We start from the raw sequence: 14921 nt of genomic DNA on the forward strand, positions 1-14921 counted from the left end.
CAACTCTGTGCAGTTCCTGAAGGAGGAAAAGGCTAAAAATCTGTTATGCATTTCAGCTATACGTTCTCATGTGCACTTGTCCTTCTGCATATGAAGATTACCATGTAAACAAAGCTGGAAATGTGTGAATGTCATTTAGATCTCTTGGTTTTTATAAAATCAATATGAAAGGTTAAACGGTTACAAAACCAAGCATCTTTGTGATCTAAATTTAGTTTGGGTTAGTCTTATATTTCTAGTTGTATAAGTAGAATAAGGTTCATCTTAAGTTGTCCATAATCAAATTCTCATTTTCACCTTTTACTGCTAACAGTGTCCTGTTCAGATGCACTAATATTCTGTAAATGCAGAGCTGTTTTTGGCTCTACTTCATGCTCATTTTACAGATTTCAAACAGAATTTTCATGTCATGCTGCATGTGGGAAAAATCTCACGCAAGTTGGATCAAAATTGGGAAAGTGAAAGGTGAAAAGTGTTTTAGAAAGGAAGATGTACCCAGGCAAGTCACTCCAAGTGAGTCAGCTGTTGAAGTGGATGATTACCAAAATGACCTCTCTTTGAGGTGTTAAAATGGCTGTCCTGAAAGTGCAGGGGAAAGAGAGTAGAAATAAGGAGTGGTCGCCAGGAATAAAAACTGCTTTTTATTTTCAAAATTAACTATGAGCTAAGATGCTGTGTTTGAATAGGAGTTAATCACACCTAATGTTGGTGCTTGGATACTTGGTGAAGTCTCTTTTCTATGTTGTAAATCCCATACATTAAAGAAAATGCCCACTGGGAAACAGAAACCAGCCAGATGTCTAAAACTAAGATAAGAACAAAACCAGAAGGAAAAAAAAAGTACTGGTTCTTCACAAAATTGAGCAATTGAACAACTTGAGGATTGGAGTTATGGACTTTTTAGTTTTATTTTCTATTTCACAAAGAAACTCACCCATAATGAATAGCACTGATTTGACAAAAGTTAATGAGTGGAGTGGATAAAAGCAAGAGATATCTACTTTGCATTACAAAACATTTTAATGTTTTTTTTTTTCTGATTTGGAGCAAAACCAAATTAAACATTTAATGTTTCAGAACTTTTCATTATATGAAGAAAATGTAGAAAAAAGGCTGTGTTTTTGAAAATGAAATTTTCCCCTCTGTGTGTATTTTTCAGTTGTGCCTAACTTTTATTATGCCTACAATATTTTACGCCATATAGCAAGAATCAAAATATTAAATTAATTTTCTATATTTACATATAGCTCATTTAAGGACAGCTGCTTTTCATTGAATGCTATTTGAAACATCCCTGCTATTTAGATTTCTGCATCTTGTGCTATACTGGAAAATTTTGAGTATGATTAATCTTTATGGGTGTAAAGTTTCCAAGATAACTGAAAAAAGTTTGACATGATAGCATATGCTTAGATATTTCAGACTAAACCTTTCTAAATGTCAAAAAATTAATATTTTTTTAAATATAGACAAAATATTTCCCCTGGGAAAGATCACTTAAGTATATGGGAAAATAAATCTAAATCAAAACCTGTAAAAATGTTATTGGGGAAAAGAGCTTTAGATGGCATTAGTGGAATTTCCTGACTGAAATTTTCAGTATGTAATTAGGACAAAAGTAATTTATATTTGGATGCTTATGGTATCAATAGATGCTCTCTTTGGAATGTTCTCTATGTAGAAAAATGTTTGAAATGTCTGCACAAACTAAGAAAATAGTGCTGTCTAGCTGTGGATAAGTTACAGTCCTGGTGCAACACTCAGTCAGTAGAATACCATTTCTACATTACTCACTGAAACAGCTTCAGTTTTAAAAGGTACCATCATTTCAACCTCTGTGTAGATAGCAAAAAGCTAATCACATGAGTTAAAAGTATTGGCAAATTAATATCTGGCTGCACAAATCATAAATATCTTGACATCATAGGTTTAAATGCTTTCTACAATCAATCCAATGGCTTAGATTATTTACCTTATGAGTCCCACAAGGAAAAGAGAGCTGAAATACCTGTATCATAATATTTCTCATAATTGATTAATGTTTGCCTTGGGAATTACATGATGTTCAGTGCATTTATTTTTTGCTACTTCTAGTGCTAGGTAGAATTTTCCATAAAAGATAAATGTATTCTTGGTCCCTTAAGCAATACAGAAGGAGTAGCTAATATGTGTGTGTTACAATAGTGTATAGTCATCCAGATGTATGCTATGTTTTCTATTTTCCAAATGAATTTTCAGAGTCACTTGGGTTAACAGGAGAGCTAATATTTCAAGAAGAGTTTAAACAAACTGGTTTGTTAATTTTTCCCTGGGGATCAAAAGCGGGAAATAGGGAAATGGCTAATAAGAGCAACCCAGAGCTAGTGATATTGTGCTGATAGAAGGAACTGAATTAACTTAAATGTGTCACGTTGATTTAAGATGCCTGTGATGTATTACAAAATGTGTTCTTGCCCTCCATATACTGCTGGAAAACAAACTGTGCATTTTATTACTGTAATATCTTAAGACCTTAGGAAAAAACTTAGCCAAAGTAAACTTATCTTTAATGTCTAGTGTGTGTTTGCTTTAAGATTAAAAGACTTGAAAATATAAAAGAATTTGTAGGAAAAGGTAACATATGTGAATGGCTGCTCTGATTCTTCCTGATCTATCAAACTTACAGTTTTCCAGTGCTTCCTTGCACATCTTTTTCTGAATGAAACCAGTGTTTGCAGAAGACACCTGGGGAAAAAATGTTTCTGCAGTGGTTTGGTCCTCAGTGTAGGACAAAGAAAAAGTACGTGGACAGGGAAAGGTCTCTGTGTCCTTCACAATCCCCCTGGGACTTCATCCACTGTACGGCTTTACACTACAGGCTGGATGCAGCCACAGAGCACTCACATCCTGCTGCTTCCAAGCACATGGACAGGCTGTAATGCAGGCTGGCAATGTTCCCTGAGAGTCCAAAATATGGATAGCTGTCACTAAGCATGAGTAAGGTTAGTGGGCTGGTCCTGGCTAGATGCCAGACACCCACCAAAGCCACTCTATCAGCCCCTAGCTGGACAGGGGACAGAAAATATGATCAGTGTTCATGAGTTAAGGTCTGGGAGAGATCACTCACAGGCAAAACAGACTCAAATTGGAGATATTAAATAAATTTATTACTAAATCCAGTAATAATCAAAACAGGATAATGAGAAGTAAAATAATTCTGAAAAACACCTTCTCCACACCCATCTCTTCTTCCCAGATTTACTTCCTCCTCCAGTGGTGCAGGGAGACAGGGAATTGGGGTAATGATCAGTTCATCACATGTTCTTTCTGCTGCTTCTCACAGCAAGAGGACTCCTTCCCATGTTCCAGCATGGGCTCCATCCCATGGGAGACAGTTCTCCATCAACTTCTCAAACATGAGTCCATCCCACAGGCAACAGCTCTCCGTGAACTGCCGCAATGACCAGGGGGTGCTGTCCTTCAAGAACCGGCTTCTACAGTGTGGGTCCCCCACATGGTCACAAGTCCTACCAGGAAACCTGCCCCACTGTGGGCTCCTTTCTCCATGGGTCTGCAGGTCCCTGCCAGGAGCCTGCTCCAGCACAGGCTTCCCACAGGGTCACAGCCTCCTTCAGGCATCCACCTGCTCCAGAGTGCAGTCCCCCACGGGCTTCAGGGGAATCTCAGCTCTGGTGACTGGAACACCTCCTTGTCCCTCCTCCTGTGCTGCCTTTGGTGTCTGCAGAGCTGCTCCTCTCACATATTCTCACTCTGCTCTTCCCACCCAACAATTATATCTGTGCAATAATATTTTCTTTTCCTTGAATATCTCTTCACAGAGGTGTTACCACCATTTCTGATTGGTTCAGCCTTGGTCTGTCTTGGAGCCAGCTGGGATTGACTCTGCTGGACAGGGTGGAAGCTTCTGGCAGCTTCTCACAGAAGCCACCCCTGTAGCCCCCTTGTTACCAAAACCTGGTCATGCAAACCCAGTACAGTAAGGTTAATGGGCATAGACTTCTTATCAAATGCAGAGGAAAAACAGAAGGAATAAAATTCTATACCACTGCTTTTCTTCTAGTTCATTTATAAAGTAACAACCTGATATTTCATTTACTTATAGATATTATAATCACCTATATGCATGCTAAAAGTATGAGCAAATTGTTGGCAAGCCATTGTCTTGGGGTGACTTCTTGTATTCCCTATTGCTGCACTATGCCCAGAAATTAGTATATATGACTTTCTATGCCTTTAAACTGAGCCTGAGAGGGGAGAGAGAAAAGGGTACTTTCTCAAAGCAGTTTGTTTTCATGTTCCAATGACACAGAGATAAAACTGGGCTGCTTCTACAGCAGCAAGAGAGGGAGGAAGCAGCTTGCTTTCCAGCCAGTTTTCGGCTTTCTTTTTCTCTGGGGAAAGAGACAGAAAGTTGAACTTTTATTTTCCTGGGATTTTGTTTTTTCCTTTTTTTATCTCTGCTGGACTGTTCCAACATCAGAATACCTCGGGAGGAATTTCCACTGAGGCCTTGGCCCTGGAGGTGGGCCCACCACCTCGTCCCACCTCCAAGGAGGGGAGAGAGAGATTTATGGAAGGACACCGAAATTTTCCCAGGTTTCTCTCAGCAGAGTGAGAGGTTTCATTATTTAGCATCATTATCCCTTTTCCTGTGTGTTTGTTAAATAAATAGTTTTTATCTCTTTCACTTTCCTTCGAGGAAAAAGTTTCTTTTTTCCCGAACCTGGTGGGGGAGGGGTGGTTTGTAACCCGCCTTCTCCCAGAGGATGTATTTCTAAATTTGGCCAGACTGGGAGAGACATGATTAAAACCATTATTTCTGTTCTATTTTGCATTATACTAAGAATAGGAATGAAAAGTTAAGTAGCCATGTTGATCCTTGCTTCTCCCCATACCTTACAATTTTATAGAACCTTGCTTTTGCAAGTCACTTGGTCAGTGACTTATTTACTGGGTTTTTTCTAATTGTCTTTTTATGTCCTTTGGCAATAAAAGTTGTGCTCATTTAGAGAAGAATAAAAACATCACAACAAATCCAGGCTAATTTATTCCCAGCTACTTCCCTTCAATCATGCCCTTGATGTTACTTACTCACCAAGGAAGAAGGACTGGCCAGTGTCTTGTCTTGACTCATCTGATGAGGCAGGATGAATCTGGAAGATACCACTGATACTTAGCAAGAAGGCAAGAAGAGGGCCTGAGGGAGTCATTGCTGGGCACTGAAAAATAGTGTCTTATTTGGATATCCTGCAAGATATAAAATATTTCTAAACAATAACATCTAAGAGTTACCAAGGGCTGGTAATAACTAAAATTAAAATCAGGTACAAATTGTTGTTGTTTTGCATTTGTCAGTGGCTACAAGTTTAATTGCAGTGCTGCTGTTACCTCATTTATAACTTTCTTTGTCTCATTGTAATTTTAGTGAAATTGGTGGTAGAAAAAGACAGAAAGAATCTTTGTCTTCTTTTTTTGGACCTGTATGCTTAAAGAAGGATGGGATTATAACTCTAGTAATGCAATTTTTGGCATTTTCAAAGCTCTTGTTGGACATTGGAAGGTGTCTTTTCCATATGGGCTAAATAACACACCTAGTTAAAATATTCATTTCACTCATATGCACCAAATTTCTCTGATACTTTTAGTCCTATGGATAGTTCTTTAACAAAAGTTCTGCAAGTCAGTCTGAAACAAATATCTTTCCTGATATTAATATACATACCTTCAAGGCCCTTAGGAGTTATTTACATCAACCAGTGATATGGGTTTCTCTACACAGCCTGAAAAAACCCCCCAGGAAAACCCCCAAATATCCTATGCAGGATCTAGCCTCTTTTACATCTCACCACCTGGCTTATAAGGTTGTATATCTTTCAGCTGAATCATTTATGACAAGAGAAGCTGTTAAAGTTTCTTTGGCAGATTGTTTAGATGTGGCTGCCAATGAAAAGACATTAATAAGTTAGCTATTGCAGCTGTGCTTGGATGTACCCAAGGCATTTTCAATTTTGCTATTATTCAAAAAATCTGGCAATTCATATTGTTCCCTGTTTGTGCTCTTGAGCTGGGCTCTTCAGGTTCATCTGGTTCCAGAGTTAGTTTGAGTTTCCATTTGTTTCAGACAGCCTTTTGGGGAGCATGCTGGGGAGCTGACTGTGCAGAGGTGTTGACTGACAGGCTCGTCATATATCAGGCTGCAGCAGGGCAGGGAGCTCTGAGTGAGAGCAAGGCTTCACCAGCCAGACCTACACTACCCAGATATGGCTCAAGAAACACTTGTGCCTTGGGCTTTCTGCTGTAATTCTAGAAGTTTGGGTTTTTCCTGCCTTGTCCAGCTGAGGAGAAAGAATAGTGCTTTGTGTGTGTTGTGTGTGTGTGTGATGAAGAACTCAAGTTAGCATATTCATTAGGTCACATTTCAGTGACAGAAAGTTAAAGTAAACTCTCTGCTGAAGCCAGTGTAAAGTTTAACCACCTTTTTCCAAATTACCTAAGTGGCACTTCCATTATTTTTTTGGTGACTATGTACTGCTTTGAATGTCCTGCTATGGAATGCAGAGGTCTCCTGAAGTGAAAGGTGGCACTGATCAGCATTATTTTATCATGAGTGTTTGTGAGAGCTTTTGTGTTGTTTGTCAGAATGAATATTTATTAAGGGATACATTACTCACCTATATCTGGTAATACATCTAGATAAAGGTAACAGAAAAATATGAGAAATATGTCAGCATGATTTATTTGCAGATGTAGAAAAAGTTCAGTGAAGCTTTTAAATACATGCACCAGGAGCTTCTCTAGAGAGGATGTACTGCTTATTCATAATCATTTGACAGAGAAATGCAAGACACCGTTTACCTCCTTTTCCCTGGCAGGGTTGTTTCCTACAAGTTGTATTCCTATACTCTGTCCAGTTTAATTCTGCCAGCTTGATGAGTCCTGAAAAAGGCATTGCAGTACCAGGCAAACGCAGCAAACTCTGGTTAGCACAATTTCCAGTTGTTGGTATGGGCCAATACTGTCTGACCAAATTAATTTTGCCCAGTAAAACAATTTTAAAAATATCTTCCTTATTGTTCTACATTCCCCCTTTCTCCCAACTGCTCCACTTCTAGTATCACTTACTGAAATGAAACAGCAATTATGGAATAGAAAGAAAAAACCAAAATTTTTAGAACCATCCAGACATCACAGAAACAGACATAGCTCCTTCAAGTTTGTAAAAACTTCACCATAATTTTTATGCTATGAGGAATAAAATTTACAGTCTAATAAATGCACAGAGCAATCACAAAGTTTGAGCATCAGTACATGCACTGTAGAAGTTAACGATTTGCTTAAAAATGTGTGGGTAATGACCTGATATTAGCTTCTTGAGTAATTCAGTTTCGGAAGGATGTAGCGTTTTTTTTACTGCAAAATTCAGACTTAATTATTAGATGTGATTTACATTCCAGTACAGGCTGTGAGAAATGTTTATTATGAAACTTGTAGCCGTAAAATTTTAATTATACACTGAAAAATCAGGTTAAGTGCAAGCAAACATTTAAAAAGATTCACCAGTTTCTTTGTTTCTGGTCCCATTTAAGACAAAACACTGAAATATTTGCATCTTGCTATCAAATCAAATCACTACAGTAAAATGCTGAAGTGCAGGGGACAAGTCATAGAGGTTAGGCTGAAGTGAGGTGCACTCACTTTGGCTCCTGGCAAATGATGCCAATGGGTCTGGAGATCACTGTGTGTGGCTGGGTACAGGGATGCTCCCTGGCAAGGATCACTGTGAGCAGTTGCCACTTATTGCACAGCACTGTTACTGTACCTATCAACCCTCCTTCCTGGTATGTGACTAGCTGAAAGTTCCAGGCACACCCCTGATGCTTCCTAAATCTGCTTTCAGATGGTAATAAATGAACAAACCTGGAGAGTTTTCTTTACTTGAATATGCTCTTTACTTGATGGAATTTTTGGTTCTTCAGTGTTTCCTTTATGTTAGCCTAAATAGTGCAATTTCTCTTCTAAAGAATTCTGAGCACTGTATTTGATAGTTTTATCATTAATTTCAAGGGGAATGCTAAAATAGGATAGGACAAAACAGAAAGGTTCTCTTCCACCTCAGAAATAAAAGTAATAAATGTCTATGGCCTGCTAATACTCTGATAACAAAGATTGAAGTCTTTTTAATGCTGACTTCATCTGTGGTTATACCACATTTGACACAATTATCTTGACAAATTACTATTAAATGGAACAGTTTTCGGTGCAGATGTTTCTATGCCAGCTTGTCTGTTAGCATGGCTATTTATCTGTGCTGTACATCTTTGTGATGGATTTCAAAAGAGATAAATTGAATATTTTTGCCTAACTAGAGCAGGTCCTAGGAAATGTTATTGTATGGCTACTTGTCCTCAGTGTGTGTCAGATGATACAAATCACCACAGTATGTCCTCCATTAACTTGAAACATTTGCCCTCATGTCCCCTGGAAAGACTTGGTGCATCAGAAAATTAATGTATAAAGATTGTACCTGTTGAAAAGTTTTTTTTTTCTTCACTTAGAAGTCTTTATAGGTCAAAAGAAAATAGATTTAAATGCTCCCTACTCAACTATAGTACCTAAAGTGCTAGTCAACCCCTGGTGGGTGCCTTTTAAACCCTCCTGGGTGCCTTTCTTAAATTGATTTAATACGGACTTTTGGAATTTTTTCATGTCATTGTAGTTGGCAGTAGCAGACTGCAATCATTGGTGGTGTTTTGTGGTTAAAATTACCTGCAAAAAATCTCTTCAGAAAGGAGTATTTTTACAGAAAGTATAATTGGGTTGAACATAGTTTTCTGCTGAAGTTCACAAGGTTTGATTTCTGAATGCAATTATTTGATAAGACACATAAGAGAATAGGCAAATATCTAAAAATAAGTTCAAAGAAGTAAAGAAGCAGAAGAAAGTATGAAATATTAACTGATATTTTTACACAAATGGAATGAAAAATATTAATCAACATAGAGCATCCTGAATAAATACTCAAAAATGTTTGCAAGGAGATAATTTGTCACAAAAATCAGACAGATGATATAAAAAATTCCTGTTTGTTTTTATTCAAAGGCACCGTTCACAGAACCATCTAATTACTTGAAGCAACTGCAGCACAGCACATTTGCACATTATTTTTCTCCATCTTCTTTTTTGCCAAAAAACATAAAATCCTCTAGATGTACTTATATTTCTTTTCTGTTGCCTTGTTATTTACATGTTTCAAACAAAGATCACAGTTCCTTTGTGTTAGGTTTATATGGACATAAAAAATGAATGTAACGTCTCTCCAAAGATGTTGCAATTTTATCACGTAATTAGAAGAAGAGTAAAAAGAAAATTTTGGAGACAGCTAATTTTTAGGAGTCTTACTGGGAACCCTGGAATAAATATAGGAGCTGTAGAAGAAAAACTAGGAGTAAAAAGTAGGCAGCTATTCTTATCTGCAAGTACTTAAGATAGTAATTGCCACAATAGGAACCATCTAAACCAGATCCTATTTATTTGTGTGAGTATATTGTTATTCACCATGGAGTATGTGGAATAATAACCTGAGAATTATACTGTATAAATAAAAATCCTGGTCCTAGTACAGAATCTGAATCATTGTTGACTGTCTTAAAGATGAATGTCACAAAAAGAAGAGAAGAATTCGAAGGAACAAAATGACAACTGAAGAAAAAAAGAAAGAAAGAAAAAAAAAAAAACAGATTGGTTTTGGAGTCCCAGCTTGAGATTTGCTGCTGCCAAATCATAGAAGCAGACAAGTTTTTCACTTGTAAACCAAGTAAATTTGAGCTGCAAGTGAATAGGAGACACATATAACCCCATGATGATATTTGAAAGAGAATAGCTTTACTTTATGGGAAATAGTTGATATATCTGGGAGAAAATATCCTCATCAGTATTTCAAATGTAGGACTGAGAGAGTACTCTCATGGTAAGAGTTATTGCACTTTATTCCCTTATTCTGTTCATTCTGATTCTCTGGAGTTTGGCTAACTTTATGTGTATGTTCATGTCTACATGCATGCACATATATATCATAATAACTGCATGTCAAATTTTATTATCCTTTAAAAGAAAAGCAGATTAGGAATATCACCTTAAGATGGCTTTGTTAAGAGATGGGATATTTCAGTTTCAAGTCCTTAATTAACCCTTTGTTCTTAGGCAGTACTTATTCGTAAATTGATGACAGTCCTAGTCAACACAGAGTCAAAATTTCTTTCCTTCCTGGAACTGCTGTGATGAGAGAATCCAGGTTACTGGGACACAACAGGGACAGTCCTGTGTATGCCTGGCACTTCACTCCTACCTAGCCCTCACTGTCCAAGGTCAGGCTTCCTGTCAGTGCAGGACAGAGCAGAAAATTCCTTCCATATTTTCTTTATCATCTTTTAAAACACTTTTGATAGCAGACCCCTTCAGACCATCTTTTCCAGCACAGGGTTAACATAACTTCTTGCCCAGTCCATATAGACTTCATGATAGCAGAATCATTGCTCCTCATTGCAGTCATTTCTCTCCAGCCCAAACAAGAGGTGGCAAAATTAATTCAGTTTTACCCCTGTTGCCCAGCTCAGAGGAGAAATTGAGAAGATAAATCTTTTAGGATGAGTAAGAAGTGCATGGGCTAAAAAAGGAACTGGGAGTTTTTCCAGGTGCTTATTTCTGTGCACAGTTGCAGTATGCTTGTTTAAAGCACAAAGATAATTTTGTAGCAGCCCTTAAAATAAGAAGTCATCCCATGTAAAGGCAGTTGTCTATGCTGTAGAGTAATATACACCACAGCCATAATTTGGCTCGTCAGTACTGTATCAAAAAGTCTCCATAATTGCTACAATATGCACTTTGCACAATTTCAATGTGTTGAATTTTTGTCATTTATTCTAAAACTAATCCTCCTTTAAATGTTCCCTTTCTGCTGAAGTGAATTGAAGAATTCTTTAGTTAACACCATTAGCTTTTCATGGTATCTAAATCTCTTCTGCCATGAGCATCAAAACTACAGTGTTGCTGTCTCCAAGCAGTTCTGCATCAGTGCTTTCAGATGGAACATGACAGATACAGTAATGTTCTCCATACAAATTGCTCTCTACATATAGGCAACAAGCAAAATAACATGGAACATTCATTGCTCTGTGACTGCAAAAATTACAACTGTATTCATTGTATGCTGGCTCAAATGCCTGAGCCAATCATAATATACAGCAGTCATAGTGAATTTTAAAAGCCATGTTCTAAGAAACAATGCACTATCTTTTTCCCTTGGGGTTCCTGGGAAAAAGGATTTCAGTTGTAGACAAATTTCTTTCTTTTTTTTTTTTTTTTTTTTCCTTCCTTACAACACGGACGTGACAACTAGCTAAATATCTTTGGGTTACAAACTGGATTTTAGCCAATGGTCTTGATTGCTACCAAAAGCTGGACTGATAGTCTTAGAGGCCTTTTCCAACCTAGGAGATTCTATGATTCCATGAAATGGGTAGTTTTGCTACATATATTAATAACAATATAATTCTCACCTTCCCTATGTTTTCTAATGGTGTAATATCATCTATTATTAAGCCTTATTTTTTAATGAAAATCTGCAAAGAATGCCTTATGCTGCAATAAAGGATATGAGTTAAAGACACTGCTTCTTAAAAAAAATGCTGTGTTATATATTGTGAGTTAAATATATTATAACAAGTGGTGAATTCTTGATATGTTTATATGGTTTACTTTTGTTACAGATCAGTTTACCAGGAAAAGGCAATTGTAGTTGCTGTTATTTTTAAGAAAATAAAGACAGTTTTGAAGCATAGAATGTAGAACTATTATTATTGAGCAGAACAACATATTTTATAGAAACTTACTGAAACTCAGTGTAATGTAAAAATACTTAGCGTGCGTGCAAAGTTTAAGGTACTGCCCATTAATAATCAAGCAGTTTAGTAGAAAAGTTCTTAGAATCTCAGTCTGCAAACATACTGTGAAAGAAAAGGTCTGCTTCAGTTTTCAGACAATTTGACAGTCTAAGTTAGTGACATCTCTTGTCTTTGTGAAACCATATTCTTGTCAGGCAAGAACCCTTGTCTATGATAGGTCAAGTTTCCTTGTGGGAACATTGGACTGTTGATTGGCACAGAGCAACACAGAAATCTGCACATACCTGCTTGGTTCCAGGATATTTCTTTTCTGTCTGCAGAGGAGTGGTGAAACCTGAAAAGGAAGGAAAGAAGACTTATTTGTAAAATTCTAAAAGTATTCATTAATGGATGGTGCACTTCTAACCCTGTCAATTACTTTCCAATTTTCTTCTTTAACTCCTTCAAATCATCACTCTTTGGTTCCTCATTCAAAAGTTTTCATATGATTCCTCTGCACTTTGATTGTCAGTCTGCCTGATACTCCTGTTTTTTTAAAACATACCATATTTTCCTGAAGAACTGATTTCCCACTTGACAGTGTTCTAGCTGGGCTTTTTTTCAGCCTGGCTTCTCCTTTCCAGTATTTCACACTGCTTTGGCCCATATTATCAATGTCCTTTCGTACTTAACACGTTTTTGCCAGTTACCTCTTACGGTTCATCTCTGTTCATGATTTATCACAAATCTCTCTTTCTTCATTTTCATACTTTATCAACTCTACTACCAGCTTCTGCTTCTGAAAATGTTTGTTATGTTGGTAATTTTGAATTGTTTTCCTTTGTTTATGGATGTTTTTCAAGTTTCAGAACTAAACTAACCCTTTTTTTTTTCCTCTGTCTCTATATGACATTGTTTGATCCCAGAGTTTTGGCTGTCTCTGTAATGCAAAGAGCTCCAAATCATATACCAGACATTTTTGCAGCTCAAATCTTCCAGAGCTAATCATTTTGCAAATGTGTTCTCTGGGACATCTGCCTGCATTTCAGATGAGCACTCTAGAAATGACTGTCACAGTTTAAAGTGTTGCTGCTATTCTAATCCAGAAAAGGATAAAGATACTCTAAAGATTTAAGTGATGGGAGGTAACAAGAGAACAGTCAGCCTTGTACTCAATCAGAGATGTCAATGGTGTCTTTATGAATACGAGAATAAATAGCTCATCTTTGCCATAGTAGAGAAGGGCAAACTGGTAGTGAGATGGAAGATGCTGAAGATGATCTAATTTAAGCACAGATATACTGGCATAACATTTGTAGCCACTTCTACAGCTCCCTTGATGAAGGAAGACATGTTTTTTGTTTAAGACATTAAAAAGAGTAGCAGCCAAATTTGTGGAAGTCATATCCTAGCAGTCAAGACCAAAGAAAGCAATCATTTTACCTGAAAAGATGAATTAGAGATTACTTTCTTCATGGTGTAGTAGAAAAAAACTGTGAAATATTTAGGCACTAGTTATCGAGGTGGACCTACCAAAATGTGAAACTGGAGACCTGTCCTGGCTGTCTGGAGTGATCACAGTGATCCATGGAGCATATATTGAAAAGTGCTTATGGGGAGGATTAAAAGTCCCCTTGGATATGTTGAGCATTTTCCACTGTCTGAAATGTCACTCAGAATTGTGGTCAAAAGTTACTTGTTCTGCATGTGTGATATCTTTTTGACATAGACTCTTGGAATTCTGTTGTTCAAAGTAAATCATAGAGCTATTGGAGAATGTCTGGCAAGTCAAAACTAGGATGAATTTTGGCTATGGAAAGGTCATCAGAGACATTGGTAAGAACAGGTTCAACTAGATGAAAAAGACTAAAATATGGGCTAGAACTGGGCGAGAGAAACTTTTAGGTACTGTGAACAGGTCGTTTAGTGAAAGCAAACTCTGACAGGAGGAGAAGGAATGGTAGAAGTTACAGGAATGCAAGGTTATTTTAAAAGAGGACAGGTCCCTCATCTTTATCGCGAGAAACATGGTTGGAAGGGAAAAATTGATTTCTTGTTGGGAGGCTTAGTTTTCTAAATGCAACAAAATGCAACCTAAATCTAATCTGAAAGTCACTACTGCACCATAACTTTTTAAAGATTATTTCTGCTCCAGTCAAAAACATGCTTTATACAATCAGAGAAGCATTTATATTATGTGTTAAACCTTATTTTAGTTTGCCAAGTCAACAGACTTTTTGTCAGGCACAAACAGTGGGTGGAAGATACCTGTCTAACCCTAGCTGCCTTTTGGGAAAATAGGGATGTGGATTGATGCTAAGAGACCAAACGAAACAAAACTCAGTTGTAGCTCTCCTTCTGAGTTCTGTTCCTTGGAGGTAAGTACAGCTACCAGAAATGGAAGGAAAAGGAAGAGCCAAACCCCAGCTGTCTGGTGTCATCTAAGCTGTTTGTGCAAGTGCATTTCCTCTTTGATGTTCTTGGCAATGGCAACTAACCAGCTGGGACGTGTGTCAGCTTTTTCCCGGGAATGGAGGGGAGGAGGAACATTCATACACATACACTCTTGTCTCTGGTCTCTTTTGGGAAGCAGCAATTAACAGCTGAGAGGTTATTAAAAATTTCTTCCTAAATTGCATCTTATCTGTGGCTTGCTCCTTTTTAAACAGTATAACAAATCTTGATGAGCGGTGGGGCTTGTTTTAAGACCACAAGACTAGAGGCAAAAATTTGATGAGGGAACTAACGAAATCATAATTATGAACCTCTGGCCTAGGTCATGTAGATGTAGGCTAGCTGGTTCAGATGCCAAACACCTTGAAACCACGGTAACAACCTGCCACAGGTGTACTACCTAGATAATCATTCAGCCTCATGGCTTCTGGGGCTGTTAGCTGTGCTGTTATCAGCCACCCAAATAAGCTAAGTTAGCATACCTGCTCTGCTTTCCCAAGAAGCAGTCACATCTCTGATGGCAGCATAAACATGACTCTTGACTGAGGTAATGATTTTTATTATATACATATATATTTTTTTTAATGA

The 14921-nt window shown here is 37.5% G+C and overlaps 1 long non-coding RNA gene across 8 annotated transcripts in view; it reads left to right on the forward strand.

The window, feature by feature from the left end:
- LOC138111305 (uncharacterized) overlaps positions 1 to 14921 on the forward strand; it is a 224947-nt gene that overhangs the window by 78923 nt on the left and 131103 nt on the right. For 3 of the 8 annotated variants that reach the window (XR_011151329.1, XR_011151326.1, XR_011151325.1), the window contains exon 1: positions 14775 to 14880. The exons of the other annotated variants lie outside the window; for them this stretch is intronic. This is a non-coding gene — a long non-coding RNA (uncharacterized lncRNA). Of the gene's footprint in view, positions 1 to 14774; positions 14881 to 14921 lie in introns of those variants that run through there. 8 annotated transcript variants of the gene reach the window in all.

The sequence above is a fragment of the Aphelocoma coerulescens genome, chromosome 5, assembly GCF_041296385.1.
Source record: "Aphelocoma coerulescens isolate FSJ_1873_10779 chromosome 5, UR_Acoe_1.0, whole genome shotgun sequence".
NCBI classification, from domain to species: domain Eukaryota; kingdom Metazoa; phylum Chordata; class Aves; order Passeriformes; family Corvidae; genus Aphelocoma; species Aphelocoma coerulescens.